We start from the raw sequence: 24,801 nt of genomic DNA, 5'->3' as shown, positions 1-24,801 counted from the left end.
CAAATGCTTTCTCTGCATCTATTGAGATCATCATGTGATTTTTATTCTTCATTTTATTACTGTGGTGTATTATGTTGATTGATTTGCGAATGTTGAGCCAGCCCTGCATACCTGGAAGAAATCCTACTTGATCATGGTGTATAATCTTTTTAATGTGTTGTTGTATGTGATTTGCTAGTATTTTGTTGAGGATTTTTGCATCGATATTCATCAGATATCAACCCGTAATTTTCTTTTCTTGTCTTGTCCTTGTCTGGTTTTGGTATCAGGGTAATGTCGGATTCGTAGAATGAGTTAGGGAGCTTCCCCTCCTCCTCAGTTTTTTGGAAGAGTTTGAGAAAGATAGGTATTAAGTCTTCTTTGAATGTTTGGTAGAATTCACCAGGGAAGCCGTCTGGTCCTGGACTTTTATATTTGGGGAGGTTTTTGATTACTGTTTCGATCTCCTTACTGGTGATTGGTCTATTCAAATTCTGTATTTCTTCTTGATCCAATTTTGGAAGGTTGTATGATTCTAAGAATTTATCCATTTCTTCTAGATTGTCGAATTGGTTGGCATATAGCTTTTCATAGTATTCTCTTATAATCTTTTGTATTTCTGAGGTGTCTGTTGTAATTTCTCCTCTTCCATTTCTGATTTTATTTATTTGAGCCTTCTCTCTTTTTTTCTTGGTGAGTCTAGCTAAAGGGTTGTCAATTTTGTTTGTCTTTTCAAAGAACCAGCTCTTGGTTTTATTAAGTTTTTCTATTGTTATTTTAGTCTCTATTTCATTTATTTCTGCTTTGATTTTTATTATTTCCCTCCTTCTACTGATTTTGGGCTTTGTTTGTTCTTCTTTTTCCAGTTCCTTTAGGTGCATTGTTAGATTGTTTATTTGAGATTTTTCTTGTTTGTTGAGATAGGCCTGTATTGCTATAAACTTCCCTCTTAGAACCGCTTTTGCTGTATCCCATAAATTCGGCATGTCGTATTTTCATTTTCATTTGTCTCCAGGTATTTTGATTTTTCCTTTGATTTCTTCATTGACCCCATCATTGTTCAGTAGCATTTTGTTTAATCTCCATGTATTTGTGGCTTTTCTGATTTTCTTCCTCTAGTTGATTTCTAGTTTCATACCGTTGTGGTCAGAAAAGATGCTTGGTATTATTTCAATCTTGTTAAATTTATAAAGACTTGTTTTGTGGCCTAATATGTGATTAATCCTGGAGAATGTTCCATGTGCATTTGAAAAGAACGTGTATTCTTTGGTTTTTGGATGGAATGCTCTGTATATATCTACTAGGTCCATCTCTTCTAGTGTATTATTTAAGGCCAATGTTTCCTTATTGATCTTCTGTTTGGATGATCTATCCATTGGTGTAAGTGGCGTGTTAAAGTCCCCTACTATTATGTCACTGTCTATGTCTCTTTCTATTTCTGTTAATAATTGCTTTATATATTTAGGTACTCCTACGTTGGGTGTGTAGATATTTACAAGTGTTGTATCCTCTTGTTGGATTGTTCCTTTGATCATTATGTAATGCCTTTCTTTGTCTCTTTTTACAGTTTTTGTTTTAAAGTGCATTGGGAATGGATTGAACACTGTAATGAAAAGCAGAAATTGGCAGGTGGATAAAAGTATATAATCCAACCATATGCAATGCACTAGAGATGTATTTTAGATTCAAAGACAAAAATATGTTGAAAGTAAATGGATATAAAAAGATACACCATGCACACAGTAATCAAAAAAGAATTGGAGTGCTTACATTAATATCAGAGATATATACGTTAGATAAAAATGACTACTAGATATAGGAAAGCACATTTTATAATGATGGATGAGACAGTCAATCTATGAGGAAGATAGGAAGAAATAGACTGTTCAGTAACAGTAGCTGGAGACTTCAATACACTACTTTCAATAATGGACAGAATAAGTAGGCAGACACACAGCAATGAAATAGGAGACGTGAACAAAACTATTACCAACTAGACATCTAAACAACAATCCACCCAACGATAGGAGAATACACATTCATCTCAAGTGCATGTGGAGCATTCTCCAGCATAGACCATATCTTAGGCCATAAAACAAGGCTTGATATATTTTAAAGAATTGAAATCATAAAAAATATATTCTCCAACAAAAAAACAAACAACCTGATCAAAAAATGGGCAGAGGAAATGAATAGATACTTCTCCAAAGAAGATATACAGATGGCCAATAGGCATATGAAACGATGTCCAACATCACTTACCATCAAGGAAATGCAAATCTAAATAACACTAAGATATCACCTCATGCCTGTTAGAATGGCTATAATCACCAAGACAAAAAACAACAAATGTTGGAGAGGATGTGGCAAAACAGGAACCCTCATACACAGCTGGTGGGAATGCAAACTGGTGCAGCCTCTATGGAAAACAGTATGGATATTCCTCAAAAAATTAAAAATAAAAATACCCTATGATTCAGCTATTCCACTACTAGGGATCTATCCAATGAACCTGAAATCAACAATCCAAGGAGACTTATGCACCCCTATGTTCATTGCAATATTATTCACTGTAGCCAAGAAGTGGAAGCAACCCAAGTGCCCCTTGACTGATGATTGGATCAAGAAGATGAGGTATACATATACAATGGAATACTACTCAGCCGTAAAAAAAGAAAATTGCCCCCTTTGCAACAACATGGATGGGACTGGAGGGTATTATGTTAAGTGAAATAAGCCAGAAAGAGAAAGACAATCATCCTATGATCTCACTCATATGTGGACTATAAACCAACACATAGATAGAGAAAACTCTATTGTGATTGACAGGGGCAATGGAGGTGTGGGGTTGGCACAAGGGGTGAAGCGAGACATGTATATGGTGACAAAGAATAATGTACAACCAAAATTTCACAATGTTATAAACTACTAAGACATAAATAAAAAATATATATTCCTCAGCAACAATAGAATGAAATTAGAAATATAAAACAGAAGGAAATTTACAAATATAAGGAAATAAAACAACACACTCCTAAAAAGCCAGTAGGTCAAAGAAGAAATCAAAACAGTTAAGAACCAATTTGAGGTGAATAAGAATGAAGACACAACATACCAATGTTTATGAGATATATTTATGAGTGCTTAGAGGAAAAGTTATAGTTGTAAAAATGCTTACATTAAAAGAGAAGAAAGATTTCAAATCAATAACTTAACCTACCTTAAGACACTGGGAAAAGAGCAAACTAAACACAAAAGGAACAGAAGAAAGGAAAAAATAAAGATTAGAGTAGAAATTAATAAAATAGAAAGTAGAAAAATAATAGATAAAATCAACAAAACAAAAAGTTGGTTCTTTGAAAATATCAACAATATTGGCAAACCTTTAGCTAGACTGACCAAGAAAAATAGAAGACTGAAATTAGTAAAATCAGAAATGGAAAAGGAGATGTTCCTATAGTCTCACATCAGTAAAAAGGATTGTAAGGGAATACTGTGAACAATGCTATGCCAACAAATTAGATAACTTAGATGCATGGACAAATTCCTAGAAGGAAACCAACGACCAAAATTGACCCAAGAAGAATTAGAACATCTAGATAGAACTGTAACAAGTAAAGTGATTAAATTATTAATCAAAAAACTTCTCATAAAGAAAATCCCGGGCCCAGAAGTTTTCATTGGTGAATTTTATCAAACATTTACAGAAGAATTAATACCAATTCTTCACAGAATCTTCCACATCATAGAAGAAAAGAGAACACTTCCTAACTCATTCTATGAGGCAAGTATTCTCATTTGGGTGGTCTTCATTTATTTCCACACTTGTCTCTCAGGTCACTGCTATTTCCATGTTACCATATCTGGCACTTTCCATTCAATATCCCTCAGTGGCACCCCAACATACACACCCCCTGAACCTACTTCTCCCCTTGGTGAATTTATTGTCACCCAAATCCCCTTATACTTGGACTCTACTTCAGACTTCTTAATGGATCTGCCTGCCTCCAGGTTCTCTTCTCTCCTTTCATGCTTCACTCTGGTATAATACCTGTGATCACTCCCTTCACCCACCCAAATATCTCTGATCACATTATTGTCCTATAAAGAATGTTACTATGAATCCCCATCCTGGATGGGATAAAGGTCAAACTCCTTGTAGTAGCATGCAAGGGATTCAGTTACCTACCCTGCCTACCTTTCTAATCTCGTCTCTGACCACTTATCTTTTTAGCAAAAAATGGTGGTTTCTGAAACATAACAAGTCTTTCTCACTCATCTATGCCTTTTCTTATGGTGTCCCCTCTGCTTGGAATATGCTCCAGCCCCTACCCCTACCCTAGTTCTGTGGGGATTAACTTCGAGCTTCACTTCTTCCAGGAAGCATTCCCCAAAGTGCCTTCTCCAATTGCTGCATTTGGTGCCCCTCATCTGTACTCTTACTTTTCCTTGTCTGTGTGTGTAGCCTTGTAAACTGTATTGCATTCTAATTGGTTTCTTTATTTTCTCCATTAGATTGTGATATTTTTTATAACAGGGCCTCTATCATTTATTTCTGCTTCCTCTATTGCCTAGCATACTACCTGGCACAGAGTAAAGCTTCAATAAAATCTTTGTTAAACAAGATAAGCAAGTAATTAGATGAATGAATGTTGCCCACACTCTGGTAGTAATGAAGTTCATGGATTGGGGCTCCCACACCAGAGTAAAAACCATTCTTTGAAAAGTAATAATATGCAGTCAGTGACAATTCCAGGCTGCAATTATGTCTCTACAGGGCAGTAAACATTTACCTGTCAGAGGCCCCAGAACACAAGGGAGAACTTCACCCACCTAGTTCCCACACAAATTCCAGGCTATTTTAATGTTCCCATTGGCAAATAGATTTTTGTTTTTCTCTCAAATAATCTTTTAAATTGTAAAAATATAAAGGATGATCTACATGGGATTCTCATTTTACGGATTAGAAGACAGAGGTTATTAGACATTCGGAAAGCTTTCTCTAAGGTCATGCTGTAGCTCATTAGTAGCAGAGCCAAGAACAAAACAAGTCTCAAGTTTCATACTCCTGTGTGGTTTCCATGACATCTGGCTGTCTTACAGCCAAAAATAATGATGTCCTCTATCCTGTGGCCCCCAGACTAGAGTTGTGTCTACAGCCAAAATCTCCATGAGGTAAGAATATTTTTTCTGACAGACCTCAAAAACCACAGTAACTGTCCCTACATATGTATTCTTTTTTTTTTTATTTTTTATTTTTTTATTGCAGTAACATTGGTTTATAACATTGCAAAAATTTCAGGTGTACATCATTGTACTTCTATTTCTGCATGGACTACATCATGTTCACCACCAAAATACTAATTACAACCCATCACCACACACATGTACCGAATTATCCCTTTCACCCTCCACCCTCCCCCCTTCCCCTCTGGTAACCACCAATCCAATCTCTGTCCCTATGTGTTTGTTTATTGTTGTTATTATCTACTACTTAATGAAGGAAATCATACGATATTTGGCCTTCTCCCTCTGACTTATTTCACTTTGCATTATACCCTCAATGTCCATCCATGTTGTCACAAATGGCTGGATTTCGTCGTTTCTTATGGCTGAGTAGTATTCCATTGTGTATATATACCACAGCTTCTTTATCCATTCGTCCCTTGATGGGCACTTAGGTTGCTTCCAAGTCTTGGCTATTGTGAATAAGGCTGCAATGAACACAGGGGTGCATGTACCTTTGCAAATTGGTGTTTTCAAGTTCTTTGGATAAATACCCAACAGTGGAATAGCTGGATCATATGGTAGTTCTATCGTTGATTTTTTGAGGAATCTCCATACTGTTTTCCATAGTGGCTGCACCAGTTTGCACTCCCACCAGCAGTGTATGAGAGTTCCCTTCTCTCCACATCCTCTCCAACACATGTTGTTTCCTGTCTTGTTAATTACAGCCATTCTGACCGGCGTGAGGTGATATCTCATTGTAGTTTTGATTTGGATTTCTCTGATAGTGATTTTGAACATCTTTTCATGTGTCTGTTGGCCGTCTGTATATCTTCTTTGGAGAAATGTCTGTTCAGGTCTTTTGCCCATTTTTCAATTGGGTTGGTAGTTTTTTTGTTATTGAGATGCATGAGTTCTTTATATATTTTGGAGATTAAGCCCTTATCAGAAGTATGATTTGCAAATATCTTCTCCCAATTGTTAGGTTGTCTTTTCGTTTTGTTGATGGTTTCCTTTGCTGTGCAGAAGCTTTTTAGTTTGATGTAGTCCCATTTGTTTATTTTTTCTATTGTTTCTCTTGCCCGGTCAGATGTGGTGTTTGAAAAGATGTTGCTAAGACCGATGTCGAAGAGCGTACTGCCTATGTTTTCTTCTAGAACTTTCACAGTTTCAGGTCTTACATTCAAGTCTTTAATCCATTTGGAGTTAATTTTTGTGTATGGTGTAAGGTAAGGATCTACTTTCATTTTTTTGCATATGGCTATCCAGTTTTCCCAACACCATTTGTTGAAGAGACTTTCTTTTCCCCATTGTATGTTCTTGGCTCCTTTGTCAAAGATTAGCTGTCCATAGATGAGTGGGTTTATTTCTGGGCTTTCGATCCTATTCCATTGATCTGTGTGTCTGTTTTTGTGCCAGTACCATGCTGTTTTGGTTACTATAGCTTTGTAGTATATTTTGATATCAGGGAGTGTGATACCTCCAGCTTTGTTCTTTTTTCTCAGGATTCCTTTAGCTATTCGGGGTCCTACATATGTATTCTTAAAGGAACCGTGATTTTATCCTGAAAGAGTCCTCAAGTTCCCCGAAAATATTTCAGACCACAGGAGTATTTACAGTGAGCCAGCTATAAAGGTCAATAAAGATCATCTAATCCAAATCTTTCATTTGCAGATAGGGAAAATGATGCTTAGAATTGGAGGGAGAGACTTGCCCAAGGTCTCACAGCAACCTAGTGATAGAGTCCAGACTAGGACTCAGGTCTAATAATTTTCAGACCTGTACAGTTTTCTAATCCCACTGCCCACCCAGAAGATATGACAATCCTCATACAATCTATAGATAACAGTAAAGTATCTACAGACTCATCCCTCATTGGTATCAATTGTTCCTTACTGTACATATCAGGCATATCACTGTAAGCCACTGGCTTAATTTGACTGATCCAATATTAGATTTCCTTTCTTTGAAAGATTCAAACTAAGAGAAATTTATTAAAAACATTTACTTAACATCAAATATGTTTCAGGAACTATACTTGATAGTACATAGTAGTGTTTAGTTTGAGTTTAGGAGTGAACTTGCCTGGGTTCCAAACTTGCCTTTATTGCCTACTAGCTTTGTGATTCTGAGCAAGTTACTACATGTCTCTTTCCTCAGTTCTCTTATTTTTAGCAGTGATAATAATAGTACTATCTCATAAGCATGCTGAGTTATTGAGTTATTCTATTTAAAGTGCTTAGAAGAGTGCCTGATACAAAGTAAGTGCTTAATAAATGTCAGCTATTATTACTAATGAATACTGTTTACTATATAACATATCATTTTGTAGTCTTAGAAGTTCTGCTGTTTTCTAGCTTGGTCAAGTAATTTTATGTATCTGAGTCTCAGTTTAGTCGTATGTTTATTGAGGATAATAATATTTATCTCACTGGGGTTTTGTGAAGATTCATGCCCAATGTGAAAGCTATACTTTAGTTAAAATTCACTAGGGTTTTATCAAGATTCATGCCCCATGTGAAAGTTATATTTTAGTTAGTTCCCGTTCCCTTTCCTGTTCCATATTACTTTCTAGAAAGTTCACCGATTTCCTTTTACCAGAGTTGAGTGAAAGGAGCAATCATCTATCTCTTTATTATTCAAAGAAGGCAGGCAGCAATGCCCAGAGTAAGCTATCATGATCATGATCATCATCACCATCACCATTATCATCATCATTATCATTATCAAAAAACCACTCAAGCAGAGCCCAAGACTCTATCCCCTTTAGCCTCCATTTGGACCTGATTCCACTAATTACCTCCTCCCCTCTTGAACTTTTAATATCTCCCCTAGGCCTTTCCCTGAGCATACAAATACATTTGAGTTTTGCCTATCCTTATAAGATCCTTTATTTTTTACTTCTTCCTCAAATTACCACAGTTTTCCCTCTCTCTTTTATTGTCAAACACCTTGACAAAGTAGTTATTTCCCTCTCTGCATTCCCTCTCTAACCATACAATTATTAACTTGTTAGTTCATTCATTCATTAATTCATTCAACAATTACAGAACACCTACTAGATATGCCAGGCATTGTACCAAGTCCTAGGGATGCAAAGGTGAACAAGATTGACATGGTCTCTGCCCTTGGGAGACTTTCAATGTACTGCAAATCACATTACCATTACAAGCTGCCCCCCTCAACACACACACCACTGAAATAACTCCGACCAAGGTCACTGGTGATCAACTTATGAAATATAATCTTTATTTTTTCTTGGTATTTAATGCCCTTAGTTTTCTGTCAGCCTTTGAGACTGCTGACCTGCCTAATCTTCTGAAAAACCTCATCTCCCTTGGCATCAGTGATGCTATATCCTTGTACTTCTCTGATCATTATTGCCATCACTGAGACCTCTTCTTTTGTCTATCTTTCAAAATGTCAGCATTCCCCCCAAGGCTCTGGACTTGCCTAGTTCTCCTCTTCTCATCCATTTCCATGGTTTCATCTATCACCTCTAGAATCCTGAATCCCATTTCCACATCTTGAGCCTCAATTCCTCTACCAAACTTCAAGCTTCTCATTTTAACTGCTTGCCAGAGAACTCCACCTGGGTGCCACATTAGCCTTTCAAAATAACACACTCCAAACTCAAAGCAAATTCATAATCCTCTTCTCTAGCTCAAAACTGCTTCTTTTTTTTGAATGTTTTCCCTCTCTGTGATTAGGAGGTGGTACCACCATTCTCCATGCTACCAGAATCAAAGCTAGGAAACATCATTCTAATCAGTCACTTCTCCCTGCATTTAATCAGTCAGCAAGATATTCAATTGCTTCTCAGCGGTGCCTCTCAAATCCAATCCTCATGTAACTACTTGCACAGCTTTAGGTCATGAATATATTAGTTCTCACATGGACTACTGAGCTCCACCATCCATGTACAGTCTCTTCTCACCAATCCAGTTTCCATACCAGGGCTTGACCATAAGCATGTCTAAAATGATATCTTCACAGTGCCACTTATCTCACCCTCAAAAATTTTCAGTTTGTGTCCATTGCCTAATGAATGCAGAGTAAGGCCTTTAGGAGAGCATTTGCTCCAATTTGGTCATGTTTTCTGGCCTGCCTTAGCACTCTCTAATGTATTATAAAATGGGACTGTTCATTAGTCCCCAACTGACTCAATGTCTTTCTGCCCAGATGCCTGGAGCTATTAATAGCTTCAATTATCTTTGCCTAGTAGGCATTGGGACTATGAGCTAGATCATAATTTTTATTATAGAGATGAGGAAATTTAGGCTCAGGGAAGAAAGGTGCTTTGCATTAGGACACACAGCTATTATGTGGGGAACCCTAAATTTGAACCTAGGTCTAATTACATCAAAACCAGTGTGCCTTTGATGACACTCCTAACCCAAGTGTAGAGATGGATAGAGAAGGTGCAGATTGGTGGATACAAGGGCTTTGATAATGTTCTAGGTCTTAACATTAGTTGAGGGTTTATGCACATTCACGTTGTTATTATGCTTCATTAATTTACGTATATTCTGCATCAAATATTGCATAATAAAACAATTTAAGAACAGAAGGATCTTAGGTTTGTTCAATGCCTGACACAATACATACTTAGTAAAGAATGAATTAAAGAATGAACAATTAAGCTGTGGGGGAAGAGGGAGAATCCCCCTCTGCCCTTAAGGTTCTTATGGCTGGCCAAATAATTAACAAGACAGGTTAACAGGAGAAAATAATATCAAGTTTAATAACATGTATACATGGGAGAAACCAAGGACACTGAGTTTCTCAACACAATAACAGATATTCTCGTCTTAAATAGCATCTTCAGCTAAAGACAAAGGAGGGTGTTGGGGGTCTGTGGTGTTTTGGGATTTCATAGGGGAAGACAATTTACATAAAGAGGGAAATGTAAATGTTTGTCTGACAATGATTTGCAGGGCCTCCTATAGAGAATGTGGCTGGAGAGACAGAAATTATAGTAATCAAGGGTATGTACGTTTAAGTCTTCTTCTTCAGTCCTGGTAAGAGTTTTCACAGATAAGGTCATCCCCCCTCTTCCCACTACACAGAGGGAGATACCTTTACAAATGTAAATATTTGATAAACAGAACTTTGAAAAGAATGGGCTTAGTGAGGACCCTGTCAGTCTGTCCATACCCAGAGTTAAATTTCTTTAGGCAGTTAGGGGGGAGGTCAAATGTCCATCAGGGAAAATAATCAAGGTAAAGAGACATATTTCAGGATGGCCAAAGTTTGATCTCCCACAAAGCTAACCAAGTATAATTCTTTTAATTGAAGATTGGGAAGGAGATAAACTTGGCACCAGGAGTTTCTAGGTAATCATGATGCTCTCTGACAGGTACATGCATAGCTTTGAGTGGTCTTCCTTGTTCACAGTAGAATGCCAGCCAGTGTCTGGGGACATGAAGAACAAAGCCTATCTCTGGGTAAGAAAGATAACAGGAGAGGTATCAACCAAACTGGGGTATAAGCCAGAGTACCAATCCCCATAGGGAACAGGAGCATAACTAAGAATGCCAAAACAGTCAACCTATAGAATTGACAACCGTGACAAAAGGAAAGCTTGGGCAAAATTACAGCTCAGAAGCCCAAGTAAGGAGCATGCAGTAGTGGGAAGAATACTGTTTTTTTGTTCTGTGAGTCTCAGTTTATTCATTTACAAAATAGGTTTAATGACAGCTTGTTGTGAGGATTCAGAGAGGTAAGGTGTGTTAAGCACCTAGCACAGTGTTAGCATAAAAAAGGTATTCAATAAATGGTGAAGAGTAATCTATACTCCATGTGTCCTCTTCCTCAGTTTCCATTCATTCCTCAAACTACTCCATTCAGGCTTTTATAATATTATTCCACTGGAATTACCCTTGCTTTATTCACTGATTATCTCCATGTTGCAAAAGCCTGTGGTCATGTCTCAGGTCATATCTTATTAAATAGAACTGCTATTTTTGAGGCTGATGTCTTCTCATTTCTCTCAAATCTCTCTCTTTCCTTAGCTTCTTTGAAATATCTCTTTCCTGGTCTCCCTTTCTCATTCAGACAAATCCTTTGCAAACTTTTTTTATAGATGCTTCTTTTTCTTGTACTAATCTCTTCTTAAACATTTATATTCCAACTCAATGATTAACTCAATGATTAGTTGATCTTTTCTTCTATACCTACTTTTTAGATAGGCTTATCAGCTCCTATGGTTGAATGTCTACTGCAAGCCAGGCACTGTTCAAAGCACAGGGAATATTACCAAAAAGTAACAGTTTCAGACCTTGTGTAGTTTACATTCTAGTGGGGGAAAATAGAAGGTAAACAAAATAAAAACATTAATACTAATGTAATGAAAGGTAGTATTAAGTGCTTTGAAAAAAATAAAGCAAGTAAAGGGATAGAAAACTATGGAATTTTTGGGGTTTTTTACATATGTGATCATGTCATGTGTAAACAGACTAATTTTACATTTTCCTGTCCAATTTGGATGACTTTTTTTTTTCCTGCTTAAGTTCCAGGCTAGGACTTCCAGTACTATGTTCAATAGAAGTGGTGAGAGTAGGCATCTGTGCCTTGTTCCTGATCTTAGAGGAAAAGCTTTCAGTTGAGTTTGATGTTAGCTGTAGGCTTTTCATTTAGGACCTTTATTAGGTTGAGGTAATTTCCTTTTATTTCTAGTTTGTTGAGAGTTTTAATAATGAAAAAATGTTGAATTTTGTCAAATATATTTTCTTCATTTATTGGGATGATCATATGTTTTTTATTCCTCATTCTGTTAATGTGGTGTTTCACATTAATTGATTTACACAAGTCAAACCATCCTTTCACCGCAGGGATAAATCTCACTTGATCAGTTTACTAGCAGTTTGCTGAGGATTTTGCAGCTGTTTTCATCAGGAATATTTGCCTGTAGTTTTCTTTTCTTGTAGTGTCTTTGTCTAGCTTTGATATCAGGGTAATATTGGCCTTATAATATTAGTTTAGAAGTGTAACATCCTTTTTAAGTCTTTGGAAGAGATTGAAAAGGATTGGCATTAACTCTTATTTAAATGTTTGGTGGAATTCACCAGTGAAGCCATGTGGTCCTGGAATTTCCTCTGTTGGGATAATTTGATTACTGATTCAATCTCTCCTGCTAATTCAATAAAGTTGCAGGATATAAAATCAATATACAAAAAAACTTTCATTTGTACACACTAACAACAAACTGTCCAAAAAGAGAGTTAAGAAAACAATCCCATTTACAAAAGCATTAAAAAGAATAAAATATTTATGAATAAACATAACTAAGGAGGTGAGAGACTTGTGCACCGCAAACTACAAAACATTGAGGAAATAAATTAAAGACACTAATATATGGAATGGCATCTCATGTTCACAGATTGGAAGACTTAATACTGTTAAAATTTCCATACTACCCAAAGCACTCTACATATTAAATGCAATGACACAATCCCAATGACATTTTTTACAGAAATAGAAAAATCAATCCTAAAATTAATATAGAAACACAAAGGACCCCAAAAAACTAAAACAACTTTGAGAAAAAAGGATAAAGTTGAAAGCTCCACAAGTCCTGATTTCAAAATATATTACATAGGCAGAGGAACTGAGTAGATATCTTTTACAAAGAAAACATATAAATAGCCAACAGAAACATGAAAAGGTTCTCAACATCACTAATGGTCAGGGAAATGCAAGTCAAAACCACAATGAGACATCACCTCACATCTGTTAGAATGGCTATCATCAAAAAGACAAGAACTAACAAGTGTTGGCAAGCTGCAGAGAAAAAGGAACACTTGTCCATTGTTGGTGGGAATGTAAAGTGGTGCAGCCAATATAGAAAATAGTATGGAGTTTCCTCAAAAAATTAAAAATGGAACCATTATTTGATCCAGGAATTCCACTTTCTGGGTATGTATCTGAAGGAAATGAAATCAATATCTCAAGAAGATATGTGCACCCCCATATTCATCACAACATTATTTACATTAACCAAGACATAAACAAACTGTCCATTGATGGATGAATAGATAAAGAAAATATGGAATATATATATACAATGAAATATTATTCAATGATAAAAACAAAAGAAAATCCTAGGGGCCAGCCTGGTGGCATAGTGGTTAAGATCATGTGCTCTGTTTCAGTGGCCCAGGGTTTGCAGGTTTGGGTCCTGGGTGTGGACATACACACCACCATCAAACCATGCTGTGGTGGCATCCCACATATAAAATAGAGGAAGATTGGCACAGATATTAGTTCAGTGACAATCTTAAGCAAAAAGAAGAAGAGTGGCAACAGATGTTAGCTGAGGGCCAATCTTCCTCACCAAAAAAAAAGAAAGAAAAAGAAGAAAATCCTGCCATTTGTTGCAACATGAATGAAAGTTGAGGGCATTATGCTAAGTGAAATAAGTCAGACAGAGAAAAACAGCATTGTATGATTTCACTTATATGTGGAATCTAAAAAAAATGGACTCATAGAAACAGAAAATAGATTTGTGTTTTCGAGAAGTGGGAGTTGAGGTGTGGGGGAAATGAGTGAAGGTGATCAAAATGTACAAATTTCCAGTTATAGGATAAATAACTTCTGGGGATGAAATGTACAGCATGGTGACTATAGTTACCAATACTATATTATGTATTTGAAAGTTGCTAAGAGAGTAGATCTTAAACGTTCTCATCACAAGAAAAAAATTTTTAACTATGTGAGGTGGTAGACGTTAACTAAATTTATTGTGGTAATCATTTTGCAATATATATGTATGTCAAATCATTATGATGTATACCTTAAATTAATACAATGCTATATGTCAATTATACCTCAAACTGGAAACAATATATTACAAATCTACAGTAATTAAAACAGTATGTCACTGGCATAAAGACAGACATATAGACCAATGGGACAGAATAGAAAGCCCAGAAATAAACCCATATATATATGGTCAACTAATCTTAGACAAGGGTGCACAATGGGGAAAGGATAGTCTCTTCAACAAATGGTGTTGAGAAAACTGGATATCTAAATGCAAAAGAATGAAATTGGCCTCTCATCTTACATCATACACAAAAAGCAACTCAGAGACAGCCCTGATGGCCTTGTGGTTAAAGTTCAGTGCACCCGGCTTCGGTGGCCCAGGTTTGGTTCCTGGGCACAGAACCACACTACTTGTCTGTCAGTAGCCATGCTGTGGCAGCGACTCATGAAGAAGAACTAGAAGTTCTTACAACTAGAGTATACAACTATGTACTGGGGTTTTGGGTATGCAAAAAAGAAGAGGAAGATTGGCAACAAATGTTAGCTCAGGGGGAATATTTCCCAGAAAAAAAAAAAACTTTTAGAAAAAAAGCAACTCAAAATACATTAAAGACTTAAATGTAAGACTTGAAATTGTAAAACTCCTACAAGAAAATATAGGAGTAAAGCTCCATGACTTTGGTCTTAGCAATGATTTCTTGGACATCACACCAAAAGCACAAGCAACAAAAGCAAAAATAGACAAGTGGGACTATATCAAGCTAAAATGCTTCTGCACAAACAAAGGAAATAATTGATAAAGTAAAAAGGCAACCCATGGAATAGGAGAAAATATTTGCAAATCATTTATTTTATAAGATGTTAATATCCAAAATATATAAAGAACTCATACAACTCAATAGCAAAAAAATAAACCATCTGATTAAAAATTGGTCAGAGGATCTGAATAGACATGTTTTTCAAAGGAGACATACAGATGGCCAACAGGTACATGAAAAGATGTTCAACATCCCTAATAATCAGGGAAATGTATTTCAAAACTACAATAAAATATTACCTCACACCTGTTACGATGGCTATTATCAAAACCAAACAAAAGATAACAAAGTGTCATTGAGGATATGGATAAATTGGAACACTTTTAATGAATGCAAATGGTGCAGCCACTATGGAAAACAGCATGGAGGTTTCCCAAAAAATTAAAAATAGAACTACCATGTGATCCAATAATCTCACTTCTGAATATATACCCAAAACAATTTAAATCTGAATCTCAAAGATATATTTGTACTTCCATATTCACTTCAGCATTATTCATGATATCCAAGATATGGAATCAACCTAAGCGTCCATTGACAGATGAGTGGATAAAGTAAATATTGTATATATATATATATATATACACACACACACAAACACAATGGAATATTACACAGCCTTAAAAGAGAAAGAAATTCTGTCATTTACAACAACATGGATAAACCTGGTGGACATTAGAGGAAGTGAAATACGGCAGTCACAGAAGGACAAATACTGTATAATGCCATTTATATAAGTTATATATAATAGTCAAACACTTAGAAGCAGAAGGTAGAATGGCAGTTGCCAGGGACTGTGGGAAAGAGAAAGGGGGAGTTGCTATTCAACAACTATAAAGTTTCAGTTATGCAAGATGATTACGTTCTAGAAATCTGCTGTAAACATTGTGCCTACAGTTAACAATACTGTATTGTACACTTAAACATGTATTAAGAGGGTACATCTCATGTTGTGTTCTTATCACAATAAAAAATAAGAAAGCTATGGAGGGGGAAGGTAGCAATTTTAAATAGAATAATTAAGGTAAAGTCTCTAAGAAGACAACATTTGAGCAGAAACTTAATGAAATAAAGTAGCTAAACATGCAGCTATCTATGGTAGGAATGTTACAGGTAGAGGGTATACAAATGTAAAGACTCTGAAGCAGGAGGATGTTTAGAGTATTCTAAAAACAGCAAGAGCCAATGTGGCTGGAGCAGAGTGAGAAAAGCAGGTTGAGGAGTGGAGGTAGATGAGGTTGAAGAGACCATCTACAAGACCATGTAGAGTCTTGTAGGTCATGGTAAAGAGTTTGCATTTGATTTTACTTTTAATGGAAGCATAACCTACATGTAGAAAAGTGCAAAAATTATATATGTGTAGCTGGATGAATTTTCACAAACTGAATGCAACTAGCAACAAAGTCAAGAGACATAATATTACCAGTACCCCCAAAGACCCAGTTGTGTCCCCTTTCAATTAATACTTTTCTTTTTTTATTTATAATTTTATTTATTTTATTTTTCCCCCAAAGCCCCTGTAGACAGTTGTATGTCATAGTTGCACATCCTTCTAAGTGCTGTATGTGGGACGCGGCCACAGCATGGCCGGAGAAGCGGTGCGTCGGTGCTTACCCGGGATCCGAACCCGGGCCGCCAGCAGCGGAGTGCCCACACCCAACCACTAAGCCACGGGGCCGGCCCCAATTAATACTTTTCTAAAGGTAACCACTATCCTTATTTCTACCACTATATATTAGTTTCACCTGTTTTTGTACTTTACGTAAACAAAATATACATATTTGTCTTTTTGTCTGGCGTCTTTCACTCAACATTATATTTATGAGATTCATTCTTGTTGTTTCAGTAGTTGTAATACATTAATTGCCATTTCTGTAAAGTATGCCATTGTATGATTATGCGACAATTTAATTATCTACTACTGTTGACAGACATTTGATTAGTTTTCAATTTGAGGCTATTATGATAGTCCTGATAAAAATACTCGATTTCATTTCTTTTGGGTGAGCATGTGTATGCATTTCTATTTGGTATGTACCTAGGAGTAGAATTTCTGAATGATAGGTGTGCATATATTTTGCTTTGGTAGACTGTACCAGTATTTCAAAGAGGTTGTATCAGTTTATGCTTTCATGAGCTATGTATTTAGATTCTGATTGTTCCACACCCTTGCAAACCTTTGATATTTTATGTCTTTTTCATTTTAGCTATTCTAGTGCCTACATAATGTTATCTCACTGGATTAATTTGCATTTTCTTGATGACTAATAAAGTTGAGAATCTTTTCATAATTTATTGGCAATTTGGAAGTCTTTTGTGAAGTGTCTGTTTAAAATTTGTGACAATTTTTTTCTGTTGTGTGGTTTGTCTTTATTATTGATCTGTAGAAGTTCCTTATATATTTAGATATTCTGAACATAAGTCCTTTGTTTTGGATTTTATTTTATTTGATTTTGAGTACATTAAGTGATCACTGGAGGGATTTGAGCATGCAGGTGATATGATCTGATTTATGGGTTTTTAAAAATTATTTTATTGAGGTCATATCAGTTTATAACATTGTGTAATTTCAGCATACACTATTATATATCAGTCTCTGTATAGACTGTGTCGTGCTCACCCCTGAGAGTCTAGTTTTTATCCATCACCATATATAGGTGCCCCTTTACTCCTTTCGCCCACCCACCCACCCCCTTCCCCTCTGGTAACCACTAATCTGTTCTCTTTATCCATGTGTTTGTTTCTCTTCCACATATGAGTGAAATCACATGGTGTTTGTCTTTCTCTGACTTATTTCACTTAACATAATACCTTCAAGGTCCATCCATGTTGTCAAGAATAGGACAATTTTGTCTTTTTCATGGCTGAGTAGTATTTTGTTGTATATAGATAACACATCTTCTTTATCCATTCATCAGTTGATGGGTACTTGGGTTGCTTCCATGTCTTGGCTACTGTGAATAATGCTGCAATGAACATAGGGGTGCGTAAATCTCTTTGGATTGTTGAGTTCATATTCTTTGGCTAAATAACCAGTAGTGGGATAGCTGGATTGGATGATATTCTTATTTTTAGTTTTTTGAGAAATCTCCATACTGTTTTCCATAGTGGCTGCACCAGTTTACATTCCCTCACCAGCAATGTATGAGGGTTCTCTTTTCTCCACATCCTCTCCAACATTTGTTATTTCTTGTCTTGCTAATTATAGCCATTCTGATAGGTGTGAGGTGATATCTCATTGTAGTTTTGATTTGCATCTCCCTAATAATTAGTGATGCCGAACATCTTTTCATGTACCTGTTGGCCATCTGCATATCTTCTTTGGAAAAATGTCTGTTCAAATCCTCTGCCCATTTTTTGATCGGGTTCTTTGTGTTTTTTGTTGTTGTTGACTTGTATGAGTTCTTTACATATTTTGGAAATTAACCCCTTGTCAGATATATGATTTGCAAATATTTTCTCTCAGTTGGTGAGTTGTCTTTTCATTTTGTCATTGGTTTCCTTTGCCTTGCAGAAGCTTTTAGTCTTATGTAGTTCCATTTGTTTATTTTTTCTTTTGTTTCCCTTGCCTGAGTAGACATGATATTTGAAGAGATACTGCTAAAACCAATGTCAAAGAGTATACTGCCTATATTTTCTTCTAGGAGTTTTATGGTTTCATGTCTTACATTCAAGTCTTTAATCCATTTTGATTTATTTTTTATAAAGGTCTTTCTAACTACTGTGTAAAGAATGTAGTTTTATGGCCCCCAAAGATATACAGGTCCTAATCTTTAGAACTTGTGAATGTTGCCTTTTATGGCAAAAGAAATTTTGCAGATGTGATTAAATTAAGGATTTTTAGATGACAGATTATCCTGGATTATCTGGGTGGGATCTAAATGAAATCACAAGTGTCTTTATGAAACGGGGACAGAGAGGGATTTGACTTCAGAGACAGAGGCACATGACAACTGAAGGAAGATGCTATGCTCTTGGCTTTTAAGACAAAGGATGGGGCCACAAGTCAAGGGATGTAAGGAATGCAGCTCTAAATTCTGAGAAAGGCAAGGAAACAGATTCTTTCCTAGATTCTGTGTAGTGAGTACAGCCTTACCAACACTTTTGGCTGGTAGACCTAATTTCAGACTTCTGACCTCCAGAAGTGTAAAAGAATAAATGTATATTGTTTCAAGCCTCCAAGTCTGTGGTAATTTGTTACAGCATCCATAAGGAGCTACTACAGGAGGAAAGAGTGAAAGCAGTGACCAGTTGTGAGCCTATTAGAGTAATCCAGGTAAGAGATGATGGGTTATTGACAACAACTTGAAAGTAGTAGAGTTGGTGAGAAATGATCCAATTATAGATATATTTTAAAGGTAAGGCTGATGATTTGCTGATGAATTGGGTGTAAGTCATGAAAGGAAAAGAGAGTCACTCCAAGTTTTTGGACTGAGCTACTGGGTAAATGACAGTAACTTTTTCTGAGCTGGGGAACACTAAGAGAAGGAAACCTTTGGGATGGGTAAAATCTAGAATTAGCTTTGGGGTTTATTATGTTAAGATGCCTGTCAGTCTCCAAGCGAAGATGTTTAATGGTAGTGTAGAGCCAAACTTGGAGTTCAGAAGATAGGTTGGATCTGGAGATTGAAATTTGGGAGTCATTAGAGTATAGCTGGTATTTAAAGACTTTGTATAGCTATGTGCTTGCTGGTTCTCGCTCTAGAGATATCAAAAAGGATTCTCAATTCAACTTGTTCAACGCTGAACTCATCATCTCTCAAATCTTCTCCTTTTCCAGGGCTCTGTACGTGAATGGTACCTCCAACCGCTAGTCATTAAAGCTAAGAAAATAGCAGTTGTCCCAGACTCTTCCTTGTCTCCCAATCCTGTTCATTGTAGCTTCAACATATCTGTTGAATCCGTCCTTTTAGCTTGTAGGTGAGACCCCTACCATATCTCACCACTATCATTGTAATAGTCTCTTGTGTTTGCACTGCCTCTAGCCCTACCTTCTTCAAATACATAGTCCTCACTGTCGCCAAAGAGATTTATCTAAAAATATGTACAATTATGTAATTCTTCTACTTCAAATTCTCAAGTGATTTTTACATTGCTCTCTCACTTCTTTTCCTGTAATTCAAAAGATATTTACCGATAACACTATGAACCAGATACCATACATACATATATGAGCCAGATACTATGGAGGATAAAATGGTGAGCAATACCAGACACAGTCTCTGTTTACATGCCGTGCACAGTGAATAAAGTCTGAATTCCTTACAAGAACATACAAAGTGTTCCATGACCAGGATGTTGTCCATATCTCTGACTCATCTCTTTTATTGCCCCCCCTTCACTTCTTGCATCTCAGACATATTAAACACCTTGCAGTTTCCTTTAGGGTTCATGTTTTCTAATGCCTTTTCTTCTTCACATGCCCTTCTTTATGCCTGGAACATGATTTCCTCCCCCTCCTTATCTAGTTATCGATCACCTACTCTTTTTTTAGGGTTTCATTTCTAAGACGCTTTCAACAACTTGCTGTCGAAAGTGCTCCCCTGGCACCCTAGGCACACTCCTATCCTAACACTAAACATAAATACTGAAGTTAATTTATTACCTGTCTGTTACCCCCACTGTTCTATAAGTACCTTGAGGCTGTTAACGATAAACAAAGCCAGACATTATTTGAAGCCATGAAAACAGATCTACTTCAGTCCCTACTGACAGTAGGGGAAAGAGCTGATTTCCATTCTGATTTGTGCATAGGTGACTGAGCATTTGAAAGGAAAAATGAGGGAGTAAGGAGGGGAGAGAATGGAGTTGAGGAAGGGTCAAGTAAAAAATAACAAAAAGTTGGACGATGTAAATGTGATTAGGCCAGCTATGTCTGCTAGCTGACAATTATTGAAGTTAGGATTCTATCCTCCCACAGAGATTGGGAGACAGAGACCTTATCCTTCCTGATCGTTACGTTTCAAAGGAATGGCTTTGGGGTCCTTAAGAAAGACACTCCTGTGATATAGGAAATACATATACATCTCAAAGGGAGAGAGGAAGGATTCATAATTGTAAGCCCTTTTTATTGTGGTAAAAAATATATAATCTAAAATTTATAATTGTAAGCTCTTTTTAATAAATGCTCTAAGGAAGGAAGGTCAAGGGCCTATTGTCAAGTGTTAGCTAGAATACACAGTAAATTCTCCTGGTAACAATGAGCTTTCTCAGGAAGGTATTTTAAGGTGGACAGGGGACTGAGGTCATCCTAGGGACATAGCCTTATGCTGCTAGAAGCCATGCTAGAATTTGTTCATCTCTTAGTGCAGAGGTTTGTGTGGAGCTGGGAGTGTTATGTGCCAAGATTTCTGCAGTTCTCAAAGGTAGGACTCATTATTTATCCATCTCTGCATCCCCAGAACATAGCCCAGCCAAGGTGTGGAACACAATTAACTCATTTCCTTAGGACAGCAAGACTAATTTCAGCCCTGGTGATGGGATTTTCTAGGTATATGCCAGCCCAGTGGAGATGAGCATTCAGGTTGTGGCTCAGGATTGCAACTCTTTGGAGTCAAAGGAATCAAGAACTGAGAATCCCATGTTAAGTGCCTACCATGGGCAGGGTACTGTGCTGTATCATATACTGCTAGGTTGTACAAGAGATCCAAAGAGCTATGAGTTTGCTGTCCTCAGAAAGTATATTTTTAGCTAAAGAGCAAAGACAAATACATATAAAAGATACATTAAGTGCCAAGTAAGTGATACAGACAGTCAGTGGTTTATACACATTGTCCTCTCTCTCTAACAGCAATTTTCCACCATCATCTTAACCATAGTACTCATTGTCCACAGCTATAGCCCCTCTACAGTCTCTTAGGCAGCTACTTTTGGAACGAGAAGAGGAGGCATTAATAAATCCAGGAGGCACCAAAGCTTAAATAGGCTTATTTTTAAAGTTTCTATCTACTTTTTAAGGGACCAGAACACTTTTTTTCCAATTCTCCAAACTCCATCAGAAATCTGACATGTAGCAAGCCCTCACTGTCAGTCTCCCATGAAACTGAGAGTTGAAGAGCCACAAGATGGCAACATTTGGACATATCTGGAGAAGAAATCAACTTCTGCTTTTTTATTACCTGATATAGGAAAGGTAACAACAACTCTAGTCTACTACATGGGCACCTAAGAATCAAAGAAACAAAATTCTAAGGTCAAGTTAAGGAAAAGATAATTAATTAAAAAAATCTTGAAGGGTGGGCAAGAGGTATAGTGGACCACAAACAGAATGTGAGTGATTATGAGCAACACATTGTGGTCACTAAAAGAATCAAAAAGATGCTAGGGTTTGGAAAATGATTGAGAGGCAGCAATCAGAAGCAAAAGCATAAAATGACACAATGGGAAAGAAATAGATTTGGAAAACAGAACCAGGAGTGTGAGGGGACTTGTCTAAGGCCTAAAGGTAACTTAGGAATGGAGTCAGGTCTAGAACCTGGGTTTTCTAGCTCCCTAACCTTTGTTTATTTCATTATACCAAGTAATTCCTTTAGTCTATATTTTTCTTTAATCAAAAATTTTTAAGAGTATTACTGAGGCGGAGTCAAGATGGCGGCGTAGGCAGACTCTGAACTCACCACCTCCCGTGGACACAGCCAATTTACAACTACTCGTGGAAAAAATACCCCTGAGACAGAACTGAAAACTGGATGAAGGGAACTCCTGCAACAACGGACAATCCTAACTGGGGTGGAAGAGGCAGAGACTCCCTTCCGGAGAGGAAAAACGCTGCCTTCACAAGCCGCCAGCTTCACGGCCACCGGGAGCAGCTCACAGGTACGCAGCCTCCCTGGAGGCGCGGGGCCCTGAGCCGGGGAGCGCCCCCGCTGTGGGCATTTTGTGGACCCAGCACAATCGACACCAGCGGCATAATATCTGACCTTGCCTGCTAGTAAAGCATTGGGGAGCACCCCCAGAAAACCCGGTTCACAAAGAAACTAAAACTGGCTCTTAAAGGGCCTGCGCACAAACTCACCCGTTCCAGAAAGCATCCTAAAATCACCAGAAAGAAAGGTGCACACTGCTTTGGTGACAAGAGACTCACCTAATAGGCCCTGAGTGCATCTCGGTGAGGGGTGAGACCTTTCCAGGGACTGGGACATTGGCGGCGGCCATTGTCGTGGCCTGGTGTGAGCGTGCTGACACAGATGCCATTGGAGTTTTCCCTGAGACCTGCTAGCCCAGGGTCTGCTCCACCCGCTAGAGCACCGATTTAATCCAGCTCAGCCAAGGCAGGCAGCCCACCCTAGAGACTGGCCCCACCCAACAACAAGCCCTCAGGCAACGTGTGGGCCTGCATAGATTGGTGACTGGATTTTCTGCAGCCTGGCAACTGAGCTGACTTGAGTGGGACAGGGTGTGCACAAGGAGCGGGTGGAGAGTGTGGGGTGGTGGCGGAGTGTGTTGGGCTCCCGCCGTGGAGAGACTGGGTCCGCTTGGGGAGGTCGGGGTGCTCACACGGGGCAGGACTGTGTTGACTGTGTGTGTGGACCTCTGGGCAGCAGGGCTTGTCAGCTGCAGAAGACTTGTGCTTCTCAAAGACCCACATAGGAGGTTTGCCCCACCTTCCAAAGCCTGAAAAAATTGGGTGCTCCTGTGCCTGAGGCCAGCCCCACCCAGCTGCAATCCTCAGAGAGCTGACAAGAGACCTAATAGGCTAGAGGTTTACAGCAATTCTAAGGCCCTGAGCCTAACAACCTGCCACACTGGAGGCGTACTCACTTAAAAGAAATACTGCAACACAAATGTGGTATTAGAACTTACAGCCAACTGTGCTGGGGCTCCCCACACCTGATAAAGAGACTGAAGGGCCCACAACAACTACAAGCAGCTGAGCATTACAACAGCTGGCCAGGAGCATAACTCAGCCTCCCTGGGCGCCTATAGGGAGAGCTAACAGGCCACAATAGAAGGACACACGTAGCCCACATAGGAGCCACCCCTGGAACATTGAGAACTGAGGGAAGCACACTGGAAGCCTCCTAAGGCATCACTTACATAAGGTCACCTATCCAAGAGCAGGAGACGTAGCTGACCTACCTAATAATGTGAGAGACACAAGCACAGGGAAAGAGGCAAAATGAGGAGGCAAAAGAATACATTCCAAGTAAGGGAACAGGACAAAACCCCAGAAAAGGAACTAAGTGAAACAGAAATGAGCAACCTACCTGACAGAGAGTTCAAACTAAGAGTGTTAAGGATGCTCACTGATCTGGGGAGAAGAATAGATGAACTCAGTGAGAATGTCAACAAAGAAATGGAAGATATGAAAAAGAACCAATCAGAAATGAAGAATACAATACTGGAAATGAAAAACTCATTAGAGGGACTCAAAAGCAGAGTAGAGGATACAGAAGAACGGATCAGTGAGCTGGAAGAAAGACTAGAAGAAATTACCCAAGGTGAACAGGTAAAAGAGAAAAGAATTAAAAAGAGTGAGGACAGTCTAAGGGACCTCTGGGACAACATCAAGCACACTAACATCCGTGTTATAGGTGTCCCGGAAGGAGAAGAGCGAGACAAGGGGGCAGAGAATCTATTTGAAGAAATAATAGATGAAAAGTTCCCTAACCTAAGGAAGGAAACAGACATCCAGGTACAGGAAGCACAGAGAGCCCCAAACAAGATAAACCCAAAGAGGCCCACACCAAGACACATCATAATCAAAATGTCCAGAATTAAAGATAAAGAGAGAATCCTAAAAGCCGCAAGAGAATGTCAAGTTACATACAAAGGAAACCCCATAAGGCTATCAGCTGACTTCTCAGCAGAAACCTTACAGGCTAGAAGAGAATGGCACGATATATTTAAAGTACTAAAAGGAAAAAACTTACAGCCAAGAATACTCTACCCGGCAAGGTTATCGATCAAAATGGAAGGAGAGATCAAAATTTTCCCAGATAAGCAAAAATTAAAGGAGTTTGTCACCAAGAAACCAGTGTTACAAGAAATGATAAAGGGACTGATTTAAGGG

The 24,801-nt window shown here is 37.9% G+C and overlaps 1 protein-coding gene across 3 annotated transcripts in view; it reads left to right on the top strand.

The window, feature by feature from the left end:
• Positions 1-24,801, top strand: part of LOC147911898 (uncharacterized) — a 185,747-nt gene that overhangs the window by 61,676 nt on the left and 99,270 nt on the right. The window contains exon 6 of one of the 3 annotated variants that reach the window (XR_015550412.1): positions 16,304-17,080. The exons of the other annotated variants lie outside the window; for them this stretch is intronic. The gene's annotated coding sequence lies outside the window, so the exon portion shown is untranslated. Of the gene's footprint in view, positions 1-16,303; positions 17,081-24,801 lie in introns of those variants that run through there. 3 annotated transcript variants of the gene reach the window in all.

Source organism: Ceratotherium simum, chromosome X (assembly GCF_057802395.1).
Source record: "Ceratotherium simum simum isolate JZ-2026a chromosome X, ASM5780239v1, whole genome shotgun sequence".
In the NCBI taxonomy this organism is placed as follows: Eukaryota; Metazoa; Chordata; class Mammalia; order Perissodactyla; family Rhinocerotidae; genus Ceratotherium; species Ceratotherium simum.
Note: the sequence above shows the minus strand (reverse complement) of the source record. Positions and strands in the feature narration are given on the sequence as shown.